Source organism: Cottoperca gobio, chromosome 10, assembly GCF_900634415.1.
Source record: "Cottoperca gobio chromosome 10, fCotGob3.1, whole genome shotgun sequence".
In the NCBI taxonomy this organism is placed as follows: domain Eukaryota; kingdom Metazoa; phylum Chordata; class Actinopteri; order Perciformes; family Bovichtidae; genus Cottoperca; species Cottoperca gobio.
Window position 1 is genome coordinate 21,486,874 of NC_041364.1, and position 25,456 is coordinate 21,512,329.

Here is a 25,456-nt window from a genome sequence, read left to right on the forward strand (position 1 = left end):
CTAACTGGAACGCTAACCTTTAAACCCAACGTTTAGACTTCTGATACCCTTGGCCTCTTGAAAGATGTGTAAAACTCTGAAGCCTAAAGCTAATTAGCTTGAGGCACAATGCCTGCACAGTGCTGACATTCTCAGATGCTTTACTCATAGTAGCAATACTACAGTGTAGAAATACTCTGTTGCAAGTAAAAGTGTGCATTCAAAACATTACTCAAGTAAGAGTATAAAAGAATTACCACCTAAATACACTTAAAGTACCAAAAGTGCTTTTTATACAGAATAACCCATTTTAGAATATATAATATTACATTATTGGATTATAATCTATAATTTGATAGATTAATGCACTGTTATTGTTGGATCTGGTAAAGGTGGGGATAGTACATAGTATTTGTGTAGCTTAATCTATAACAGTAGTATCATATTATTTGTTGATAATATTTGTATTATTAATTTAATGTATTAATATTTAAAGTCGTAACTAGTAACTCAGTTTATCAAATGTAGGGGAGTAAAAAGTACAATATTTTGCCTCTGAGATGTTGTGAAGTACAAGTATAACGTAACATAAAATGGAGTACAGTAATAAGTACCTCGAAATTGTAATTAACTATTGTACTTGAGTAAAATGTACTTAGTGACTTTACACCACTTTGCCTGCATAATGGTTTTAGGGCTTATCGTGTGTTCTGTGGACGATAATGTGAGAAAGAAAATCTGTTTGTTGACTCGAATGAGCAATTGGTGATTAGTCTCTTTGCACTACAGGAAATAATTTTTGTAGAAATCACAAGTTCTACTTTTGTTTCCATTTCATTATCTGATGAAAAACAGAAAAAGGTTGAATGATTTAGAATGTAGCGTTGCAACTCCGAGTCCTCCAGACGACTCATTAGTGATGCACAACGCTGGTGCATCAGACCAAGCCAGCCAATCCTCACTGCTCAACGTGAAGAAATATGCTTTAATCAACAACCTTTATGCATTCCAGTAGCATGAAAACATCGCAGCAGATTCCAAACAGGCCTTATTTAAATAAACTGAATGGGAATCTAAATGCTCACTTTCTGGCCTGTAAACATATTAAAACTTAATATAATAATTAATATATTTACAGGATTAAGCCTGGCTTAATGTCTCACAAGACTGACATCCGGTCTCAAGGCCCACAGACGCAATGCATTGTGGAGCAGTTGAGTAGGTGCAGTAAACTCACATGTCATACTCAGAAAGTCTCTCTTATGTAGTATAGATCCTCGGTATACTATGCACACTTTGCAGTGTGAATGCACTAAATTTTAAGTCATACTTAGTATAAATACTGTTAGTATGCTATTTCGAACACAGCCAATACCTTGGTTTACAGGACGGCTGTATGTCTGTGGTGTGGGTCATCAGGGGTGCAGCATGCCACTGCTTTCAAAAGGAAACCCACAAGCTGTGCCAATCAACTCACCTGCTCTTATTAACCATCCACCAGTGGCGGGCCGTCAAGGCCAGCAAGGCCTTCTCTGCTGGCCTAAACATCATCAGAATATAAATTTAATTTGGAAATATTTTTTCCACAAATATGTATTAAATTACTCCCCATAGTCTATTCTCTTCATTTGATATCTTTCCTCTTGGTTGCGCTGCTTCCACCCTCAGATCGAGATTTGGAGGTCTGGCCTTTATGTTAGAGCATTTATCCAATCATATTTCAGCCATGATGTGTTGCCAGGGTCCAAGAAATCTGCCCTTAGGCCTTCAGAATCAACAGTGCGGGCGCCTGTAGCTTAAAGTGAACAGAAACAAAACTGTGACGTTAACCAATCAGATTTCGAGTTGGCGACATCGGGGCCAGCTAGAAGGCGTACGATAACGTCAGCACGTCCACATCTTTTGATTGGATACGCACTATTGAGAGTCAGAGCTATGCAGAGCTAGCAACCTTGAACAAGCTAATTTGTGTAGATTTCTACAAGCTTGTTTTTTCAACCCACAATGGCTGAAGGAGGAGAAGAGATCGATTTGGTGGCAGATATCATTACAACGCCATTTTCGAGACAAACTTTTCAAGAAAAGCTAGACATCGTGAGAAGAGAAAGGCCAACCCCGACGCTAGCGAGTCTATCCCTGTGTCCACAGCTTCTGCCGAGAGGTCATTCTCGGCCTTAAAGCCAATTAAAACTTATGGCAGAAATGCTACTGGACAGACTCGGCTTTCAGCATTAGCCTCCATGTCTATAGAAAAGGACTTATTGGTGGAACTGAAATGCACAGATAAACTGTACAACAGAGTCATTGAAGTCTTCATTAGGAAAGAAAGGATGGATTTTGTGTTCAAATAATCAGTTGTTTTGGTGAGTAACAAGTATTTTGTATGACTGTGTATGACATCACTGAAGGCCTAGGTGGGAAATACACGGCCCGCCACTGCCATCCACACATCTGGATGGATATTACACATCACATATTACACTCGTTGACTTAGTCATTTAGTCATAACCCATCTAAGAACTCAGAAACTTTATCTACATTTTAACAACAACAACCTGGTTCCAGTTTTGGTTCCTCCTCATTCAAGGATCCAATCATAACCATTTGGATTGGGACAAGGTCTATGATTAGTTCATCAAAAGCCTCCACACTGCAACAATATGGAGCCTTCATTTATTCTGCAAAATAGTTTGGAGCAACATTAGGACTTGTTAATTAAACAAAGTTATATAGCTAAGGAGGAAATGAGACAGAGTGAAGAAACAACCCTTACTTTATTATTTAATCCAGTATCAGTCTAATTAATTTGACCCCCTGACAGACTGAACTAAGATCATATAAAGTCTAACTTCATGTTCTTCATCAGATGCAGTGAAGGAGCCAAGAGGAATGTGCAGGGACATTTCCATTAGTATTCAGGAAAGCAGGCAGCAGGATACGCAGTTGGTCACTCAGTGAGCCTGTCAGTTTGTAATCAGCCTCTTCCTGATGCTGATGGGATTTAAGCATCCAGAGTTCAGTCTTATCTTTGCCATCAGCAGCCTCTCCTGTGGGTCCAGTCCTGTGCTGTTGCCACACCGCCCCCCCCCCAGACCCCCTCCTCTGCCACTAAACTGACTTTATCTCATCTCTCTGTGTTGACATCAGCAGTCTGTCCTGTCCTCCCTGCTTCGCTCTGACTCCATTTAAAACCCCTCTTCAGCGCTGTGCTAAAACCCATTACTGCGCCATGAACACACATTGCCATGCAGATACAGCCACACACAGACCGATAAACATAGACACTTGCGCACACACACACACAACCATGCAGGCATGTTATGATACCGCGTATAAAAAGGCAACAAGATAAACTTACTGGGTTTGATATTAACCAAAGGCCTGTGGCCACAGAGTTGTACCAGGTCTCTTTGAGAATGAGAGAATGTGTGTCAATGATATTAAGTGTCTAAGTAAAAGGTTAAAAAAAATACTTATACTGCAAACTTTCGCCAAGACAACGTTACAGATCCACAAACATCCCGATTCATTCTCACCTTCTACATCAACATTCTCTGAAAAGAGCTACATACCGATATGTGTAGTATGAGTTTACTAAGCCTACTTAAACTGCTAATGCCATTACAGAAGAAGCAGTCAGAAACACAAAAGGACTGTGAAAAAGTAATTAAAGCAGCAGTTTAAGTAGCTAGAATATGACGCTTCTCAGGACTTAATGTACTGCAGTGTCGGCCGCCAGTTTATGGTATGGTACGGTATGGGGGGGTTTTAAAGATGGAATGTGAGAGAAGAAATAACTTAAGTTTTTAATTTAAATAAGTAATTACTATAATGACTTTCTTATTTATTGAAGTTCCAAAGTTAAGGAATGTTATGTCATGTTTCTGCATTCTTTTAAAATAGGTTTACACCAAAAATGTACTTTGGCCACCAAAAGTAGGGGCTTGGTGGCACGTTGGCCAGTGTGTAAAGATATTGGTGTCTATCCCTGACTTGGTATCAAACATAGACGTTTTGATACATTTGAAATGAACATGTGGGTCTACAGTGTTTGATGACAGTCTCCCCCCCTTCCCTCAATCTTCCACTCCTTCCTTTCCCCCATCCTTTTCATATCCTTTCTCTCCCTTTGTCCTTGTCATCACACAGACGGTAAGTGTTGTGTATGAGTCTGTGTGTGTGTGTGTGTGTGTGTGTGTGTCCGTCCTCGTAGGAGGTTATTCCGAGATGCCAGAGTTGCGCAAGATTGTGATCTCAGTCAATCTAATGGTGCTGAAGGGTCCCACACGCACGCACACACGCAAGCACACACACTTTCTCCAAACTACTTTAATCCATTTAAGGACCGTGCTCTGTATTCGAGAGACAGAGCAGTACAATAGGATAGGATTTAGGAAATACCCTTATCTCATTGTGTGTGTGTCCTTGTGTCTTTACAGTAACCCTGTCTCTGTTCTGACTGCATGGTTGATTTCATCAAACCTGATAGCCCTCATAGATCAACATATCTCACTCTTTACCCTCTGCTGCTGACTTGATTTCAAAGTGATGCTTCCATCTCAGTGGTCTGTGCACGGCTATGGATTTCTTTACTATAGGATGCACAATACCTTTGGTGAAGGACCAGTAGGGCAAAAGTATTACTTTTAAGCTTTTCATCTTTAAGAAGGAAGCTTAAAAAGTAATAACCCGCTTCTTCTGCTTCTTTCTATTGCTGATTGATACCATACAATAGGGATTTAACCTTTATCCACTTCATGAAAGCTGTGTTTGCTGTTCTAGACACACACAAGAGAGTAAATCTTCCCTGAAAATCCTCTTATGAACAGTAAGTGATTTATTTTACCTTTACAGGAGCAATAACAGCAGCTTGTTTGAAGAAATATAATAGTAGCAGAATAAATATAAGAAGCTCCGAGGAGAGGCATCTAACTACGCAAAAACACTGCCGAGACAGGTCAAGGTGGATCAAGATTGGGGTAGAAGTCACAGAATAGGAGGAGCATGAGCTGGAGGTGAGTGTGTTGAGTGGAGCTGCTACAGTGGAGCTGCTACAGGAGTCAGTTGTATTCCTTATAACATGACAAACACTGTTCTCGCCAGGCAACAGCGGTCACTAGGCGTGTTTCCATCAACCTGTTTTTAAGGACATTTTCAATTTGCGGATACAAAAATCTTGTTGTGCCCTCTTCTTTTGCAATGGTATAATAGTTTTTACCTACTTGCTCGTAGATCCAACTCCTAATAATCACATAACGGTAGTGGATGAGAACAAGCATTCATTTGCATTTTCTTTTGTAGATTTTCTCAAAATCTGGTTAAAATTTGCACTACATTTGGATGGAAATGTGTCTACAGATAACAAGAGACTCTCTGGGCACCTAAAATACACCAGAGCAATAGGAAGCAGCTGGGAGTAATGAGGTCAATGCAGGACAGCTGAGGTAACGTAATCCAGAAAGACCCAGGAGATATCCTGTGCACTTCCATGATTTACTTATTCAAGAAACTTTGACTATGTGACCGGTCACTCACATTGAGATGATGCTGCAAATAGTTCTGTGTCAAAATGCACTGTGAGTTTGAAGTCCAGTCCAGTCTTTTGATGGACGCAGCTCATTCTTCTGCACCAGAGCTTTGTAAACACTCTGTCAGGACCTGTAGGAAGGTCATCAGGAAGGTTCGATTGGACCCTTATTCTAGAGAAATAAGAGTGTTAGGAAACCACTGTGTGGTGTCAGAATCTTTGCAAGTTAATAGGTTCAGTAAAATACTGTCAGGTGGATGGTGAGAAGTGTGAAACTATAATTAACTAAGCTTGAGTCTGTAACGAACATTAAGCATTAATCAAGTGTACAGATGATACTTCTATAACATAGTGTGAACGATATAAGACTGGATTTAATTTTAAAAAGTAGCTTCAGATTGTTCAAATCAATATTAGCAATGTCAACTGGGAATTACACTATTTGTGTTGTGCATCACTTTTCCCTCAAAATCAAATTGGCATATGTGGTATCTTTGGAACTTTGGGATCTTCGCCAGAATTTAAAATAAAGTTCTGTGGTTTTAAAAAATGTTTGGTTGCACAGAATGAGTGTGTAATGCCTGCACACCAGCAGGTCTCAGCTTGTACAGAGTTACAGTAACAGATAAGTTGGTCAATAAGACACAACTAGAGAGCATCTTGCGATGTGATCACACTAGCCACAACGCCAAATCGGACCAGGGCCGTAAAGTTGGGGGGCTAATGGCCCCTTCACAACTTCCTACCCACCTACTGACGCCGCCCTTGCTCGGATGGTTGCAACGCTATTGTGGTCACAATGATTTGTCCACACATAATCACAATGTGAAAACGTTTCACCAGCGTCGTAGTTGCGGCTTAACAAATGCAAACTGAGCAAATTAGCCAAACAAATGCACTAATCATTATTCAATTATAATGACATGTTTTTTTTTACACTTTATCTTCTCATCTTGCCACATGTGATCAGTGGGCTCTTGACTCTTTGTAAGTGTCAAAATAAATCAACCACTTGACTTGACTTGTTTGCATATCTACAGCCATATTTAGATTCATTTCTGCTCATGTCTGCATTAATAGCACTCCTAACCCTCTCATGTAGGAAAGATGATGATTCGGAGATAGTTCCCTCCTGCACCACTTACAGCTAAAAGCACACACTAGAAAAAATGAACAGACTTTAGAACTTTAGTTTTTAACTTGCAGCAGCATCCACAATTACTATACCTTGCTGATTATCTTGCAAGCAGGATGGAAATATTATTTTGGACATCCAAAACATTAAACCTAAAGTGTGTTTCTGATATTTAGCAGGTTGTAATTAGTCGGCAAATAAGAGAGTAGAATCATGTGATGGTCCCCCAGACACCATGAAGTCTCCCTGCTGGTGCACTAGACTGGTAAAACATATATACAGTATAGTAAGGATGTCGGTATCAATACTTCAATGTTTTTTAGGTTTCACGTGTTTAAAATGATACAATGTCCGTTAATTAATACTAGTCATAGTATCAAAAGTAACAAAACTATAAAAAACACACATCTACAATCAGCTTTTAAACCCAAGGCTGCACGGATGAACAACAAACCCACCATGGGACTGGAGGCCGTGGCAGAAGTAGGCAGCAGCACTACTCCAGTGGATGTGAGAACAACCAGCGAGTGACCTGTCACTGTTATTCAAGAGTTAGCCATGGCAATGAAACTAAAATAAATAATAACTCGAGATGCCACCGGTTGAAACCGAGCATTTGTCAGCTGATCTACCATGACCGCGTGATGGGTTTACGTCGCGCACACAGCTGCAGGACACAGTTGCAGGACACAGTACAGCTACAAACACACACACACACACACACACACACACACACACACACACATACACACGGCATGTTGTCGGTGTGGAAGTTCTTTAGCACGATTGAAGAAGACTTTAAAACATTTGCAACAACTGTATTGTTAGATATGTTGCACCAGTTTTCTTCTTGGAAAGCAGCACATTAGATAAAGTCTGATATATTGCAATTCATTTGAAGTTGGATTTTATTTGACAGTTAACTGGAGCCCTTTTATGCAAGATTTGTTTGAGGGACAGTGAGATAAACTCCTGAAACTTGGTGCAGGTTTGGAGGAAATAAAAGAAAGTTATTCAATAGTCAGTGTTTTATTATTAACGTAATATTAACATTATTACAAATGTGTTGGTATTTTCAGTGTCTTTTGTGTACCAGCCATGAGTGCAGGTTGTTAATTACAAAAATGAAAAGGCTACTATTGTATCAAAGTTTAAAATGCTGGTATTGGAGATCAAACTTGATCAAAATGTATGGTGAAATAGCATGCCATGATTTGTTACTTTTTGCAGTGTGTGAACCTTGTTCTACTGAATAGTCAAGTACAGAAATCCACTTACCCATCAACTGGAGTTTTAATACATAGTCAGCATCTTCACATACACCTCTTTCTCTTATACACACACACACCAACACACTTCCCCACTCGCTGTCTCTCATCCAAATGTCTCTCTCGCCCTCTCTCTTCCCACCTCAGCGCACTTTGAACCCCTCCAACTCTCTCGTTCTCTCTCACCCTCTCTACCGAGCTGTGGTTTTTCTTTTCATTGCTAGCTCAGCTGTCCAGCAGGGTGACTTGCTGTTTTAGCTACGGGCTCACTTTGCCTCGTCATCCATTTTCTAGTTTTCTTCCCTTTCATATTTATTAAGGTTCCTGACTGACCTGAAGTGTGCCACTGCCTTTTAAAAGCAGAGCAGCCTGACACTGTGTGTCGACTTCATAGCTAACCACAGGAACGCAGTAAAAAAAAGAACTGGAGGAGAGAAGCATTTGAGTCGAGTTTCGGGCCTATTTCATCCAGGAAAAGCATTAAATTAAGCAATTCAATACACATTTCTACAATAAAACCAAACATTTGCATCTTAATTCTGCTTGTTGAGCTGCTAAATGACATTACACCTTAAAGGATAACACCAGTGTACTGTTATTGTTTTGCGACCAATTCCATTTTCCAGTCAGAGGCTGTTGTGGTAGCTTCGATGCTGCACTTGTTGTGAAGAACACCAACATTATGACACACATGGAAAGGCTGGTTTACACACCAGATGAAGTCAGAATTTAGAAGGAGAAACAAGAAGGTTGTGGAGAAGACATCTAGGAGGCACTGACTGACAGTTTGTGATGAAATTAATTAATTTCAATAGAATCTTGGGATCATGGATGGATTACGAGTGTTGTGCATGGATGTGCTAAAAGAGCGCGTTATTGAATGGTCATGTTTTTGGTGAATAGTGAACTGATCTTTTTGCAACTAACCTTTTTAACTCTAGCACATGGATAACGTGCATATGCTTGCTTTTTATGAGCGCTGGGCTTGGGCTTGTTTTTCCTTTATTGATAGTACAGAAAATAGACTTGAAATGGGGACGGGAGGACATGCAGCAAAGGGCCGGGAGTCAGATTCAGCCTTAATACATGGGATGCCCACTCTACCTGTTGAGCTACTGAGATGTGATGGTCTTAAGACTAATTAGTTAAACATCATAGCATCTCACTCAAGCAGACTTTACACAATTATTACAAAGAGATGCAAAGTGACTACAAAAAGGAACAAAACAACCACAGACAAAAAGATAACTACAAAAACACAAAGAAAACAGGTAAGATACTAAAAGGAAATTGTTTGTTTGTTGACAAGGTCAGCAGGCAGGTACACAAAAACAAAAAGCACGCTTTTGAGCAGAAAAGCAGACAGAAACTAAGGCTGAAAAGAGTAAGTAGAGGGCAGGTATAGTATATTGAGGGGCTGATTAGGGGAATGAGGGGCAGGTGTGCAGGAAGGTGACGATCTAGGGACAGCTGCTGGGCAGGAAAGGAATGGTGGTCTGACTTCTGCCTTTGAGTATTATCTTACATCAAAAAAATAAATAGCTGTGTTCTGTATTATTTATCAGTATCTTTATTAAAGTTACTGAAAGGAGTTTTAAACTGGTTATGAGACAGTCTCAATTTAATATTGACGCCTATATATAGGCCTAACCTACATAAGCAAATCAGACCATCAGTCAGAAGATTAGCTTTTTCTATACAGTTATCAATAGGCTATAGTAAAAACACTCAAAGCCTAAGTTTACATTTTCAAAGGCAAAGTTTAACAGTGAGTAGAACGTTAGCCAGTTAAAAGGAAGCAGGAAGAGAGTTTTATTATGTTATATTTTGTGGTTACGGCTGATACTGAGGCAGTATCAGCAAAGAGAAAAGTAATTGAATTGACTGCAAAAAATAAATAAATAAATGGGATAGTGATATAGCACGGGTGAAAACAGGAGTCAACCTTGATTGGTCATTCAACAGAGACAGTTGCAGGATATAAAAGGATTCAAAGCTGATCCTTAATTGTCGCTCTCCTATTTCATTTATGAAATATATTGCGAGACATGGTTTTACATCAATATATGAATGTACGTTGGTGGCTAAAACCAAGCTAGCTAACGCCTTGGCTAACATTAGCTGAATGTAGCTAATGTTAGCTGAATGTAGCTAAAGTTAGCTGAATGTAGCTAATGTTAGCTGAATGTAGCTAAAGTTAGCTGAATGTAGCTAACATTAGCTGAATGTAGCTAATGTTAGCTGAATGTAGCTAACGTTAGCTGAATGTAGCTAACGTTAGCTGAATGTAGCTAATGTTAGTTGAATGTAGCTAATGTTAGCTTCATTCTTGGTGCAAAGAAAGCACATAACAGCTGTCTGTGATCATGAGCCTGATGACCAACATGCCCCAGGTAATCCACAGAAGTTTTTATGAAGTTGAGAGGCTAGACTACTGAATTGAATAAACCTATTTATTGACAAGTTGCATCTTTCTTTCAGTCACTTCCAAAACAGATCAGGGTCTTTACAACACATGCCGGTGGTGCTCATGGGAAAAGCAGTTTTCAAATACTACCGCTTGTTGATGTTTTAAGATTCTCACCATCATTGGAAATTGCTTACAGTGAAAGGTTTGATCATTTTATTTGACATTTGTTACATCATGTTGACAACATGACAATTCAGTAATATCAGGCCAAATTTTTTTTAATCTGCTTACATAATAAGTAGGTTTTCCCATGTAAACTTCAAAGGAGAAAATATTTTTCAAGTCAGAAGGTATATCGCCCATCTTTTCTGACAGTTACATTTAAGTAGGAAAAACTTGCAGTGGATATATTGAGAGGTTTTACTTTCATAAGAGATTAAAGTTGACCTGGATTAGAATGTGATGAAAGTCACGGTTGGTGACATAAGCAAAGAGGCACTTTGAAACCTTAAATGAGTTGAAGGAGTTAAAAGAATCTTCAAAGAAAAATGCATGACACGGCACCAAGTGTATAAAACACATGTGATAACCCTGCCGTGCTTCAGCCCAGTCCAACATACTACAGACATTTCCGCAGCATTTCTTTCTAATATATGAGCATGTATTTCATGTGTATGTGTGTGCTTAATCTGAATTGAAATGGTTTTCACAAAAACATTCTCTCACACTCACACTTCCTGTGGGCTGCAAGGAGAAAGCAGTATTCATTTAATACACACACTTATGGAACACGCACACGCACACGCACACACACACACACACACACACACACACACACACACACACACACACCTATATTCCTGGTTTTGCATTTATAATCAAGTGCCTGAGGAAGTACATGTGCAGATTAATGGCCCTTCTTTGGGAACAGCTAATCGTATGCAGAATTTATGCATTCAGACTTTATTTTAAATGTGTACATGTCTAATTTAGGACAGGGGGGGCCGCACTCTCCACACTTGTTTTATGACAGTGAATTGGCTCTGTGTTACTGTTACTCATTTTCTTATGTTATACAGAATTTGAGCAATAGTAAGAAAAGTGATTTATTGTGATTACAGTAATCCTAATACACTTATTTTTCTTTGTTGATGTCTTCAGTCCCCTGCTGTTACTCTAGAGCAGTCTCAGCCCTTCAAGATTGCACTTAGAAGAACACGTTTAATCTCTAGGCTGCAATGTCACAAGAAGAAGTTTATTCAAGATTTAAATCTAATGTTTAGTACCGTCAGATCTTCAGAAGAGTCCACCTACACAGTAATTTGTTGTTGCCCAAAGACTGTTAAAGTGGCTATCTGTTTCCCATGGTAATATAAGTCAATGGCTACCAAGTGATTAAAAACATTGAAATCTGGCTTCCTGTGTGGCATACTGTGAAAATATTTTGTATATATAATGAAATGTATTTGATCCTTTCACTGCACTGGAACAGAATAAGTGTCTTGCTCATTGGCACTTAGACAAGGTTAGCTTGTTGACTAATCTCTTTCGGCAACGGGACAAGATTTTGGGATCGGAAGCGCTCTGGCTTCCGTTTGTAGTCCACTTGTTGTCGAGTAGTATTAATTAATAGCGTTGGAGCGGGCTTTGGTTGCATGCATGAACAGTCTGGAGAGCGAAAGAGGAGAAATGCGTCGACCGAAATGCAATCTCGGAACTCATCAGCTGTAATCTGACAATGATTTATCTTTTTATTAGTTTAGATCAACTTGTAAACTGGCTACTTGTGAAATAATCCGTCTCTCAACTCAAATTCCATTATTGCGTCTCAAGTTGCTAAGTGGACTGTAATCAATGACCAGCACATGGAGGAAGAAGTCTTGGTTCAAATATCCATGATCCGGATATCGCCTGGATACGATTATGTTCACTGACAGCATTTGTCCACTGGATTTTGGTTCGGCCCACAAGTCGTAGGGAGATGGTCGGCGTGGATGGTGTTATACAAAGACCTGAACCCCGACTCTGAATATTGCATATATACAGTATATCTCAAAAGTGAGTACACCCTTTAGATTTTTGCAAATATTCTGTTATATCCTTTCAGGGGATAACATTATCCTACTGAAACTTTGATATAACTTAAAGTAGTCAGTGTGCTGCTTGAATAACAGTATAGATTTATTGTCCTTTGAAAATTACTCAGTACACAGCTGTTAATGTCTAAACAGCTGGCAACAAAAGTGAGTACACCCCATAGTGAACATGTCCTAATTGTGCCCAATGATGTTGTTTTCCCGCCCTGGTGTCATGTGACTCGTTAGTGTTACAAGGATTCAGGTGTAAATAATAAGCAGGGCTGTTAAATTTGGTGTTTTGGGCACAATTCTCTCTGAATGCTGGACAACATGGCACCTCATGGCAAGGAACTCTCTGAGCGGCTGAAAAAAAAGGATTATTGCGCTTCACAAAGATGGCCTTGGCTATAAGAAGATTGCCAACACCATGAAAATGAGTTGCAGCACAGTGGCTAAGATCATACAGCGGTTTTCCAGGACAGGTTCCACTCGGAACAGGCCTCGCCAGGGTCGACCAAAGAAGTTGAGTCCACGTGCTCAGCGTCATATCCAGAGGTTGGTTTCCAAAAATAGACGTGCGAGTGCTTCCAGCATTGCTGCAGAGGTTGCAGAAGTGGGATGTCAGCCTGTCAGTGCCCAGACCATACGCCGCACACTGCATCAAATCGGTTTGTATGGCCGTCGCCCCAGACAGAAGCCCCTTCTGAAACCGATGCATAAGAAAGCCCTGCAAACAGTTTGCTGAAGACAATGAATCCAAGAACATGAGTTACTGGAACCATGTCCTGTGGTCTGATGAGACCAAAATAAACCTGTTTGGGTCAGATGGTGTCCGGCGTGTGTGGCGGCACCCTGGTGAGGAGTACCAAGACAAATGTGTTTTGCCTACAGTCAAGCATGGTGGTGGCAGCATCATGGTCTGGGGCTGCATGAGTGCTGCCGGCACTGGGGAGCTGCATTTCATTGAGGGACACATGAATTCCAATATATACTGTGACATCCTGCAGCAGAGCATGATCCCCTCTCTTCGGAAACTGGGCCGTAGGGCAGTTTTCCAACATGATAATGACCCTAAACACACCTCCAAGATGACAACGGCCTTGCTGAAGAAGCTGAAGGTTAAGGTGATGGACTGGCCAAGTATGTCTCCAGACCTAAACCCAATTGAGCACATGTGGGGCATCCTCAAGAGGAAGGTGGAGGAGTGCAAGGTGTCCAACATCCGTGCGCTCCGTGATGTCGTCGTGGAGGAGTGGAAGAAGATTCCAGAAGCAACCTGTGCAGCTCTGGTGAATTCCATGCCCAGGAGGGTTAAAGCAGTGCTAGATAACAATGGTGGTCACACAAAATATTGACACTTTGGGCACAATTTAGACATGTTCACTATGGGGTGTACTCACTTTTGTTGCCAGCTGTTTAGACATTAACAGCTGTGTACTGAGTAATTTTCAAAGGACAATAAATCTATACTGTTATTCAAGCAGCACACTGACTACTTTAAGTTATATCAAAGTTTCAGTAGGATAATGTTATCCCCTGAAAGGATATAACAGAATATTTGCAAAACTCTAAAGGGTGTACTCACTTTTGAGATATACTGTAGCTCCTTTAACCAAGTGCTTTGAGTTGCCTAAACATAACCATAAAATATCAATAATTTTGCCAAGTGCGTATATTTATAGTGAAATGTCAGTAAATAATTTTTCAGTTAGGCTTAATAACATTGTGACTTTGCAGATACGTACTTAAAAAATGTTACGCATGGCAGCCGTGTGAATGCACCTAATGAAATCTAATATTGTTTTGCGTGACAGGATATGAAAACCGGAATCTTTTGTACAGTGAAATAATGAAACTTCAATTATCCTTCCATGGAAATGTCTTCCCTTATCAGCCACGAAAGAAAAGTCCTGTAGTAAATTGCTTGAGGGGACTTAATTAACCTTGGGGACCACTCTCTGTCTGACATACAGGCCTGATCTCTGAGCTTCTTGTTGAGAGGCCCAGTTACAAAATACTTGAAATGTGTGTTCTGCCAAACTGATTTGACGCTGAGAGTACAGCTCCAAGTAACTTATACAGAATCAGCGCAAGTTGTGTATGTCGGCAGGTGCACAGATCTAATTTATATATGGTTTATTTATAATTTCATGAACAAAGAATCTAATCTTTATGTACACACACATGAACTAACACATATTTTACGTGCCACGGATAGCCCCACAAACATGTGCAGTTCACATAAAGCACCTGCTCAGTGATAACACCATTACATGCCCACACATGTATTGGAAAATGAATTAATTTCCGCAAGTATTAGCACTTTAACATTATGGGATGAACACACAGCATTTCACACATATACATGAAAGCTGTCACTGAAACACGCACACTCAGACTGATATTTCACTTACAATAGGGAGCCGGGGCTCTTATTAAGCCTCTCCTCTTAACTTGCACAGATAAGAAGCTGCTTTATTAAATGTCTTTCTATTCAAGCTATTGATTCATTTTAGGAGGCATTTTAAAAAGTATTTTCCCTTACAGCACACTGCGCTCTAGCTCCTGCAGTGTTTGAGAGACTTTGACTCCTGATCAGTTTTTTTTTTTAATAGATTGTCCAGCACTTTCTTCATTTCCTCTGTCCCTGTTTGAGAAAATATTTTTGTAAAATGTGTAACGAGAAGAGAAGTGCGAGATGTGCCATTAAGACTCACATGTGAGAATGGAATATGGTAATTGTATAAATCAATATTTCATAAAAAAAAACTGTTACTCAGCCTCTCTGTGTGCGTGTGTGTTTCAACCTAATTCTCCCGCTTCTCTGGTCAAACACTCTTCTCATATCTGGCTGTTACTTCTATGGGTGTATCCCAAGTCTCTTATTTTGACATTTCCGCGCTCCAAGATCCTCATATGAACCGGAAGACCTTCTGGTACGCTATCTTAAAGACCGGCTCACAAGTTCTTACTTCTGCTCGGAGGAGCGAGGATACAGGAGAGCAGCCTTTACGGAAGTCTTGTCCCAGCCGACACGCCTCCTTAATGTACACCAGTTATTGATGGGACGCTGCAGCTGATCTGATTCAACATCAATGGAGTTTCATACCGCAGTGAAAACAGATAAGCATTACGTGTGCATCGCACTAAAGTTATATATTGTATTTGTGTTTTCTGATTTACCATCTAGTTAAAATTTGTTAATTGTAAATATGTTAGAGGTACGGCAGTCGTATGTTGATATGCGTTGATATGCGTTGATATACGTGACGGTGAACCCGACAGCCAATTTATTGATAATGAGTGGAAAACCCATTTGTAACCTATGCTTAACCTATCTCTCTGATGTATCTGCAACGACTCTCGACCTATTCAGACGTATTAAATTAATGTTAAACCTATGCCTGACGACGGAGTAACTTATTAAACATGTTTCTACAGTACAGCTAGCGTTCAGCTAGCGTTTCTGAAGCGTATTGTGGTTTGAGTATAAATAGGGTCACCGTAAGTAGTTCATCCTCACTTCTTCACAGCACGTCTTGATGAATACATCAACTCATCATCAGAGAGCATGGAGGATATGGAGAGGCTGCGTCAGGAGTACAGTCTAGCCGTTCTCCAGCATCAACATGATGTAAACCAATTGGCGCTTTTCCAGCTCCGTGCCAATAGGAGAGGGAGGAGAAGAGGGCAACGGGGGAGGATCTGGAACAGAGCATGGATCGGTAGGCAACGGCAGTATGGCATATACGACCAGCTTCTGCTGTGTCCTCTGTCCATGTACTACAATTACAAAGGATTATACTCCATTGTTCTGATAGCGCTTGTAGATGCCGACTACAAGTTCATCTAGGCAGATGTCGGTGGTGGGTATTTGCAATATAAATCACACAATTTATGATTGATGAATATGTGGTGTGAGCCTATATTTATCTACTGTTTGATTTAACACATATTTTTGCTAGTATGGGGTCAGCGTCAGACGCTCAGATCTACAATCACTGTGAGCTGAAGGAAGGCGCCGAGAATGGTAATGTAGGTTTCCCTGACCCGGATCCTATGCCCAACGGCACCCAGGATGTGCCCTACTTCTGGATCGGTGACGATGCCTTCGCCCTACACTACTACATGATGAAGCCGTACGGCCAGCGGGGTTTGACGAAGGAGGAAAGGATCTTTAACTGCAGGCTTTCCCGTGCCAGGAGAGTAGTAGAGAATGTCTTCGGCATCCTGTCAAAATGCTTCCAGGTCCTGCTGAGTACCATGCAGCATCATCCGTTCACTGTGAAGCTCATCAGTCACCACATGATGAGGATGCGGTACACACGGCTCCAGAACCAGCAGCTTGACCGTGAAGAGACTGCTAACCACAATTATGTCCCAGGTGCATGGAGACAAGGCCAGACCCTAGAGGGCACACAGACAGTGTCTGGACCACCCAACACCGCCTCCATGGACGGAAAGACACAGAGGGAGCTCATCAAACACTGGGTGAACTCACCAGACGGTGCAGCTCCGTGGCAAGACAGGATGATCTAGAATATGAACATTTGACGGGTCATGTTGACCACACACATGTTTGTATGACAGTATTATGTATGAATAAAATAGGAATATATATCTATCTAACCCCGTGTTATTAAGGTTATTGGATGTGAATGTGTAATTTCCATTGTTTGGCCAATGTCATTATATGTTTCAATATTAACAAGAAAGTTAGTGGGGACAATTATGCAATTTGAATAAACTGTAAAGGACAACACATTAAAGTCTGAACTACAAGCTACGTTTAATGTATGTATATGTTATGACGAACATATCAATGTAGAAAAGATTGGAATAGGTATTGGTGAAACATTGACACTTTTAAATTGTGAAATGAAACAATTTCAGGCATTCAGCAACTTATATTATAATGAACATAGTATAATGGCATATATACAATAACGGAATCTCTGGCAACACCTGTGTACAGTCATTCATCCCCCTTATTGTTGAGTGCTGATGGTGGTGGTGTGTCCCACCTTCCAAATCCAGGGAACTATGCGATACACCTGATATTGCCAACAGGTTTGGCAAACTGCTGCTGGGATACATAGGCTGAAGAGGAGGTGGAGGAGGCATGCACCGCTGATACTACACGTGACGAGACGGCTGATTAAAGTGCAGCTGCTGCTGCTGCATATGCTGCTGCTGCATATTCTGCTGAGCATACTCCGGTGTGGTTGGTAGGCGTCACATGGTGAATGGGAAGAGGTGTGTGACGCATATGATGAGGATGAATGTGCTGAACCGCAACGCACATCTGGCACGATGGGTCCTCCCAGGCAGCGGCCAGCACTGGGCTCATCGGTGTCACTGTCTGCTTCCATCTCCTCGGACAGGATGCGGTTCATGGCCAACCTCACAGTCTTGTACCTCCGCTTGGATATGGTCGCCAGGCTGTCACATACATAGTTGGTGAAGGCTCTATGCTGGGTGAGAGGCTGCTGGTGTTCCTGTCTGACCTGCAGGTCTCTTAGGGCTGCACCAGAGACATCGACACTCTGCTGGAGGGATAACAGGAGAGCCTCTTCGGCATCATGGGCCCGCCAAGCTGCAGTTCTGCGGACGCAGCTTCAGCAGTGTCTAGGTCACCGGGATGTCCATCGATGGTTGCTTTGATCTGCAAAGACACAATAATACAAAGAATAAGCGATATATTAAATTATATAGTCATTAAAAGAATGAGGTCACAGAAATATGTCATTCTTTGGGGAGTACACTTTTGCAGGACTCAGGCCTGTGTCGGACAACAGACTTCAGGAAGAAGAACTTGTCCCTGATCCACCGCTTCCTCTCTGGTAACTGATTGGCATGGCGTTAAACTCAAGTTATTTATATCACAGTGGCAATATCACCAGACCAATATCACTAGGGGGGCCTGGCTGGGGCCAAGTGCACAGGGGCACATTCAACCCGAGGTACATTCAACCCTGGACAAAAGAAACGAAGCAGTTTCAAGCCTTCAATACTATTAGTTAAGTTCAAATAATAGTGTACAACACAAATAATACCATGATTGCTTCTTTTTCGGTTTTCGCTCATTTCATCACTTTCTCCCGACGCACTTGCATTTAAATGCGGTTCCCCCGTCGCTCTGTGTGTACCTGGCCTGTAGCGGGTGTACCTACACTGCGCTGCCTTTGGAGCGTCTGCCCCCCTTCCTTCTTTCACATTATAGTATGATCCTAGTCTGTCCTCGCATGTGGCATATAGGAACAATAGGCCTTATATGCTTCGGCATACATATAACGACAACGATCATTAAAAAAAGAAACCTGTCATAGCAAGCCCCGTTGTAGCCATTTGCGCATGGTGGGAAGTATTAGAGTGTGCCACATCAAAGGCTGTCCGCTAGTGTGAAGGAGAATAGCTAGCAAGGCTAAATAAATGTGTAATAGAGGGTAATTTGCCCGGATATAAACACAGGTATGCCTTGAGATCCCGGCTTGGTCTTTGGTGTGCCTTGGCACGGAAAGTTTGAAGACCACTGGTCTAATGAAATGATTATATGTTAATGATGAACGTCAACACAATAAAATTATCTTACCGGTTCTACCCATGAGTGTGGCCTGGTCATCCCACAGCTTGCCCTTCCTCTCCGCCCTCCTGTAGTCGCTCCTCTTGCAGTCCCAGATGATGAGTTTCTCCCTGAGGAACTCCAGCATCATCTCGTCATGGGCAACAGACAAGGAGAAATCTGACTTATTGGCCCTCTTCCTCTTTGTCACCTCCTGTGGCTGCACAAAGGAGTTGGAGGCAACAGAAGACTCACGGGAGCCACAGGCGCCATCACAGGAAGGAGATGGAGGAGTGACAGATCGAGGGGGAGTGGGACATCGACGAGGAGAGGATGTTGATGGTGATACAGAGGAAGGTGGAGATGGTGGCTTGGTCCTCTTGCCCTTTCCTCTACCTTGGCCCCTGTGTGCTTTCTCAGCAACCTCTCCCTTTCTCTTGGTCCTCTTGGGCCGCATGTTGACTGCTTGTGGAAGGCTTGGGTAATGATGTGTCTGTGATGAGATTGGCCCTGTATTTATAGACATAAGTCATGTGATCGGTTGAAGGCCGAAGACGACACGCCGAATACGCCAGACATATGGCCTTTTGATACGTCTGAATAAGTTGCAGATACGACAGACACGTCAGACATGTGTTATGCATAGGTTACGAATAGGTTATCCACCCGTTATCAATAAGTTGGCTGTAGGGTTCACCGCCACGTATATCGATTTACGACTGCCGTACCTCGAACGTACCTGACGTGCTTGAAACATGTTTACAGCTTCAGCGTTCAACACTAAACCTCAGCGTAACATGACGTGTTCTTAACGAATACTAATGTCCAACTCACCCCTAATTTATATCAACGTACACCAGCGTATTGCCGATATTTCGTTTATACCAGCATACGTTTCTGCCATACGGATATGTGTGACAGGGCCTTTAAGATCAAAGCAAGAGTTGTGTCCGGATACTCGGCAGTATGTCGGACTCGTTCCCAGTGGATGTTGGCCTCTGCCAGGGCTGCGCTTTATCACCAATCCTGTTTGTGATATTCATTGACAGGATATCGAGGAAGACCCAGGACTCGGTGGAGAGATTAGATCTCCACACTGGCCTGGGAACACCTCGGGAACCCCCAGTCGGAGCTGGTGGATGTGGCCCGGAAAAGGGAAGTTTGGGGTTCCCTACTGGTACTGCTGCCCCCGAAACCCGACCCCGGATAAGCGGTAGACGATGGATGGATGGATGGATGGACTGCTGTCTTGAGAGTCCTAGCACTGTCTATTTTGGCTCTTTGATAAAGGGTCTCTGCAGAATTTTATAGAATCCTGTCGTTTTTAATGTGAGGACATTTTAATATCTGACATATAATATAATATAATATTACAGATAGAAAACACAAATGCAAAAAGTAGAAGAATTTAGAACAAAGCCAAAGATGTGTGAGCAAAAACAAGTTAAAACATTATGTGGGTGTGGTAATAGCTCAGTATATGTTGTCTGTGCAAGCAGCTTATTACAAGCCACACCCAAACTACAATCTTTTCCCAAAACCTAACTGAGTAGTTCCGTTTCACAAAGTTAACCACATGGTTAAAACTGCGACTGCAATGGAGTGTGAATTCTACTTGGAGAGGTCCCAGTTCACCTCCTGCCCTGCCGTGGTGCCCTTGAGCAAGGCACCGGACATCCCCCTTCCCACACATTTCACTGTGTGTGCTGTGTGCTCTGCATGTGTGACCATTAAAAAGAGGGTTTCATCCCTCCAAATCGTAATCTTAATGATTTTAGCGCACACACATACACTGTACACGATGCTCAGCAACAAACAGAAGATAAACACAGTTCAAGACCAGGTAGTGTACTTTGTGGACCACTTTATCCATATGTACTTTATGCTGTGAGGATATTTCAATATTGTGGGCCAACAACTCAATTAATGCAGGTTGTGATTGCCTGTTGTATTATACCTAAATCCTCTTCATTTTTTCTATCTTATATTCTTTTTTAACCTTTGCTGCAATAAAAAAAATTTCCCACTAGAATCATTCCTGCTTTATCTAATCTTACATTTCAATAATTTCATTCTCTCAGTGCTTGCTGATATTTTCTATATTAAAAAGTAATCATGCAACCAAACTGGATCTCACCAGAAAATCAGAACCTTTTCAATTTGTTGAGTATTAACTTCTGTTACTCTCTGCCTTGCAGTGCCAAACCCATGTGGGCTCTCCATGACTTTGATCAAAAGAGAAGAACGAGGAAGAACAAACACTGTGTGGGCCACTGACAGACTAAATGAAAGGAGCACAGAGGAGAGCTGAGGGACTTGGAAACTCCAGGTGCACTTCTATCCAGAGACAGTTATTAAGCCATTAACTGATGGTGCTTCACAGTTTCCGTGCTAAATTACAGAAATCTACCTTTATTTACACTTTCATTAAATTATCCCATTAACTTGTTTTTTTGTATTTTTTGACTTTAAGGTCAAGGGGGCTCTCCGGTGTAAAACAAAAGGTACCCATCTTAGACATTATCTACCCGAGTGCTTTTTTATTCTAAGTGACAAGAGCGTTTGGTAGAACACTAATTGTGTCTCGTTGGGATATGTGGGAGGATTGAGAGAGAGGCAGGGAGAGAAGGAAAGGGAGACAAGTTTTTTTCAGAGGGATAAATTGAATCATGCCTTCTGAATTTTGGCATCAACAGTCTCATCATTAACTTTTTCACTTTCGTCTTTAAGTAACATTCTTACAGTAAGTGGCACTCCTATAATGCACACACAAACACATCACCATGGCTGTGAGAGCATCTCACTTACTTGCATTTATTCCTAATATTTCACACTTAACTTTTTATACGTGTGCAGCGTATCGTCTGCGTCCTTTGAACGATCACAACTTACCCTTAATTTATATCAACGTCTTGCCGATATTTTGTATGCGCCGGCATACATTTCTGTCATACGGATATGTGTGACAGGGCCTTAAACAAGACTACCAGGTAAACTAAGAGCTTTTCTCTCAGGTTTTTACCGCAATTGTCTGCATAATGAAAAGCCTGCATTACTGCAGAAGCTACATTTGACTTACCATCTGTCACAGTATCAGTTAATCACACTCCTGAAAACGAACTTGTAATACATGAACTATTCCGGCTGTATGAGGCAATACTCTTGTTTCCAACAGATCCAACAAATGGCTTTAAAAAGTAACTTACTAAAGGATTTCTTGCAGGGTACATTGATAAACTAAAACAAAACATAGGATCAGCAGCTCAGTAACAAGGCAAAAATATGAAACATTGCTCTACAACTGCCCTCCTTACTTAAAGCTGCACTCATCGAGATTGTTTTTAACGTAAAAGTTGCAACAAATGAGTGTGTAATGTAAAAGCTGAAAACCCATTACAATTCAAAGTCATTACAATTTGGAAAATTAATAATTTCATTACAATTTGGAAAATTTGTAATTTCATTACAATTTGGAAAATTTGTAATTTCATTACAGTGACTAATTCCAGCATCACTCAATTATTTTAAGATTTTGGGGGGTTGCCTTCTTTTGCCAGAAGTTCTATTGATCCTTGATTTTGTCACTTTTTTCAATAGTCATGTGTCTGAAACATGTTTACTCTGCAGTCTCGTAGCCATAGAAAAACATTTCTGCAATCATTACTCATTACAAACAATAATATAAATATTGGTAATATTTATATTTCATGTGCAGAATACAGCAATAGATTGATTTTTCATTTGTCATTTTCATTGTTCACAATGTTCTTTTGCTGTGATATTTTTGCTAAACCAATTATTTCATGCAGTGTATTTTTATTTAGCTAATTAAACTACATCATTTCAGTTACACTACAACATAGTAAATCACATCTTCACAGCACCATATGACCTTATGTTGTCGATCAATATGGCAGTATGAAAACAACAGACTAAAGAAATGTTCTACAGCGTCGTCACTCATGACAAAACCACACTTTTTATTTGCTGCTGTTGGTTGAAAGCTGGATTTGAAATTGATTTTGTTTATTGTTGAGAGGCTGTCTGAATCAGCATCAAACCTTCCTCGCCCAACAGATCAATATAGACAAATTACTATAGAACACTAGGAAACTATCCGGAAATCTCGTGATGCACTATTGCCGGGCATTGCACCCTTATTGCCCAGACCGGAGGTGTGCCCAGGCAGTAAGCTTTCACCAAAAGAGGAGGAATATGCAACCTGGTAACTTCAAAGTTGTCAAAGTTATATATTGTGTTTTTCAGTTGCTAGTTAGCCATTGGTAAGCCTTCATTCAGGAGTTTGTTTGGAGGTTGTGTGAACCCTCAACTTGAACTATGAGGACAGGCGTTATCAGGTGCTGCGTGCAGTCACTTGGGCTAAGCTAGCTGTTGATGGGCAGCAAGCTTCTCCTTAAAGTTCTCATTTTCTCTTTTTACACATTCAATACAGAAGATGCACAATATGGGTTTGGTGGCTTTTAAGTTGGGAAATTAACTTTTCTTTTTATTCTGAGTGCTCTGATCAATCTCCCCATTGATGTCAGGTCAGCAGACAGACTTCACACTTTCCGTCGCAGACTGAAAACTCACCTGTTTCGACTGCACCTCGGCCAATGAAGGAAAACATAATAATTATGTTCTTTGAATCTTGCAATTACATTGGTTTGGCTTTTTTGAAGCTAATGTACTTGCAAGATTCCTGCTGTTTGGAGTTGTATCCTCATGATTGTTTGCACTTATTTGTAAGTCGCTTTGGACAAAGGTGTCAACTAAATTAACTGTAATGTAATCTGTCAATGTAATCTGTCACAGTTCTAAGAAACCTCTGCTGCGTGAGTACAGTCATTTGGGCCAATCATTCAGGAGCCATTCACATGTTGTACCCTAACGTGTGAAAAACACCAGCCGTGCCACTTTCATACTTTTGTTCAAGGTGCTTGGAAGGTTGCGCTCCTGTTGCGCCTGTCGTTGCTAAGCAATCAAAACCAACAGTTATCCTAAGGTCTGATGTGATGTATCTCCAGGCGTTGTTTCTTCTGTTGGTGTCAAAATAATAAAAACTTGACAGGTCCTACAGCCTCAGGTATCCCTGAACTAGTATAATCAGCCACTCTTCCGTCTTCAGTTCTCCTAACTTTTCAACTGGATGATGTGATGTCTTGGAGCTGATTGGTTCATTCTCGTCATGACGGTCAGTGCGCTGCTTCCGGTTTTGAGTGCGCTTGTCTCTATTTCTTTTTTTATGGGCAACATTTGCAACATGAGTCCTGAGGCCAACAAAAACTCCACAAAAGACGGATACATTTTCAATACTGTTATCATATTACCATTGATATAGACAGCAGGTAAGTGGATTGGGATAGACTGGACATTCACATTTTGATAAATCCTTTTGATGCCAAAACCTCCCTATTAAAATCCATTGTAACTATCATGAATTCAAGCCAAACAAAGCTGCTGTTCCCTTTAAAAGAGGAACATCTAACTTTTTAACAGCCATCTTTTCAAGCCTACAAAGGAAGTGTTTGATAATAAAAAGACAGATTATGGGTAAAGCGTTGCTTTAACGCCTAATCTTCAAATAGCAGATTTACAGACATATGGTACGTTACAAACAGGCTCTTACACAAACCTCCCAGATGAGTATATACTTTGAAGTACTACATGCTTCTCCCACTTGTTCATCCTCAGTTGCTAAGCATGGATCTCTCTGTAGCTCTCATAACAACTCTTCTAAAGGCTTCCGCTCTACCTCGAATACCTTTTCTCTGCCAAGTATCTCTCCATCCAACCTTAAGTCCACTGCGTTCTAATCTAATCTGTTTTCCATCCTCATGTCGTCCTCCCTTAGCAATCCTTTCTTCTTTCCTTCTCTGGTCATTCTCATCCCTTTTCTTCTTCCTGGGCCACCACTTTCAAACCATTTCTCCTTGTTCTTTGTCTACTTTCCCCATGCTTTCTCTCCATCCCTCCATCTCTATCTCTTCTCCTTTTTTCCCCAGTCTCTTCAGTCTAAAACCATCCTCCATGTTCATTCCAAGTCTCTCTGCCTAATCCGGATTTTCTTTTGAAGTACTCCTCAGTGTTTTCGTCTGCTACTTTTCCTTTAATTGATATGTCTTTTATACCAGACTTATTTCAACAAGCTTTGTCTCAATATCAGTGCATGTTTGGCATCTTTAGGACATTTAGCACATTGATCGCAGGCCGAGGCTCTTTAAAGAGCTCCCCAAAACGTTCTGTCGGTGTGACAGCTTGTTGACATAGAAGTGAAATCTCTTGTTAGAATTGATTAGCCGTGTTAAAACAAAGTCGATGGGGACCGAAACCAATTCTCATCAAAAACCAAATTGATTGCTTGTAATTTCATCATGCAGGTTCCACTTGCAGGCGTCCTGGTGCAGGTTTAACCTTGCAACACCAAACATTTAACATGCTGTAGTTTGCATACAGATTGGAATACCAGGGTTTACTGTATTTGAAGTACAAATAAA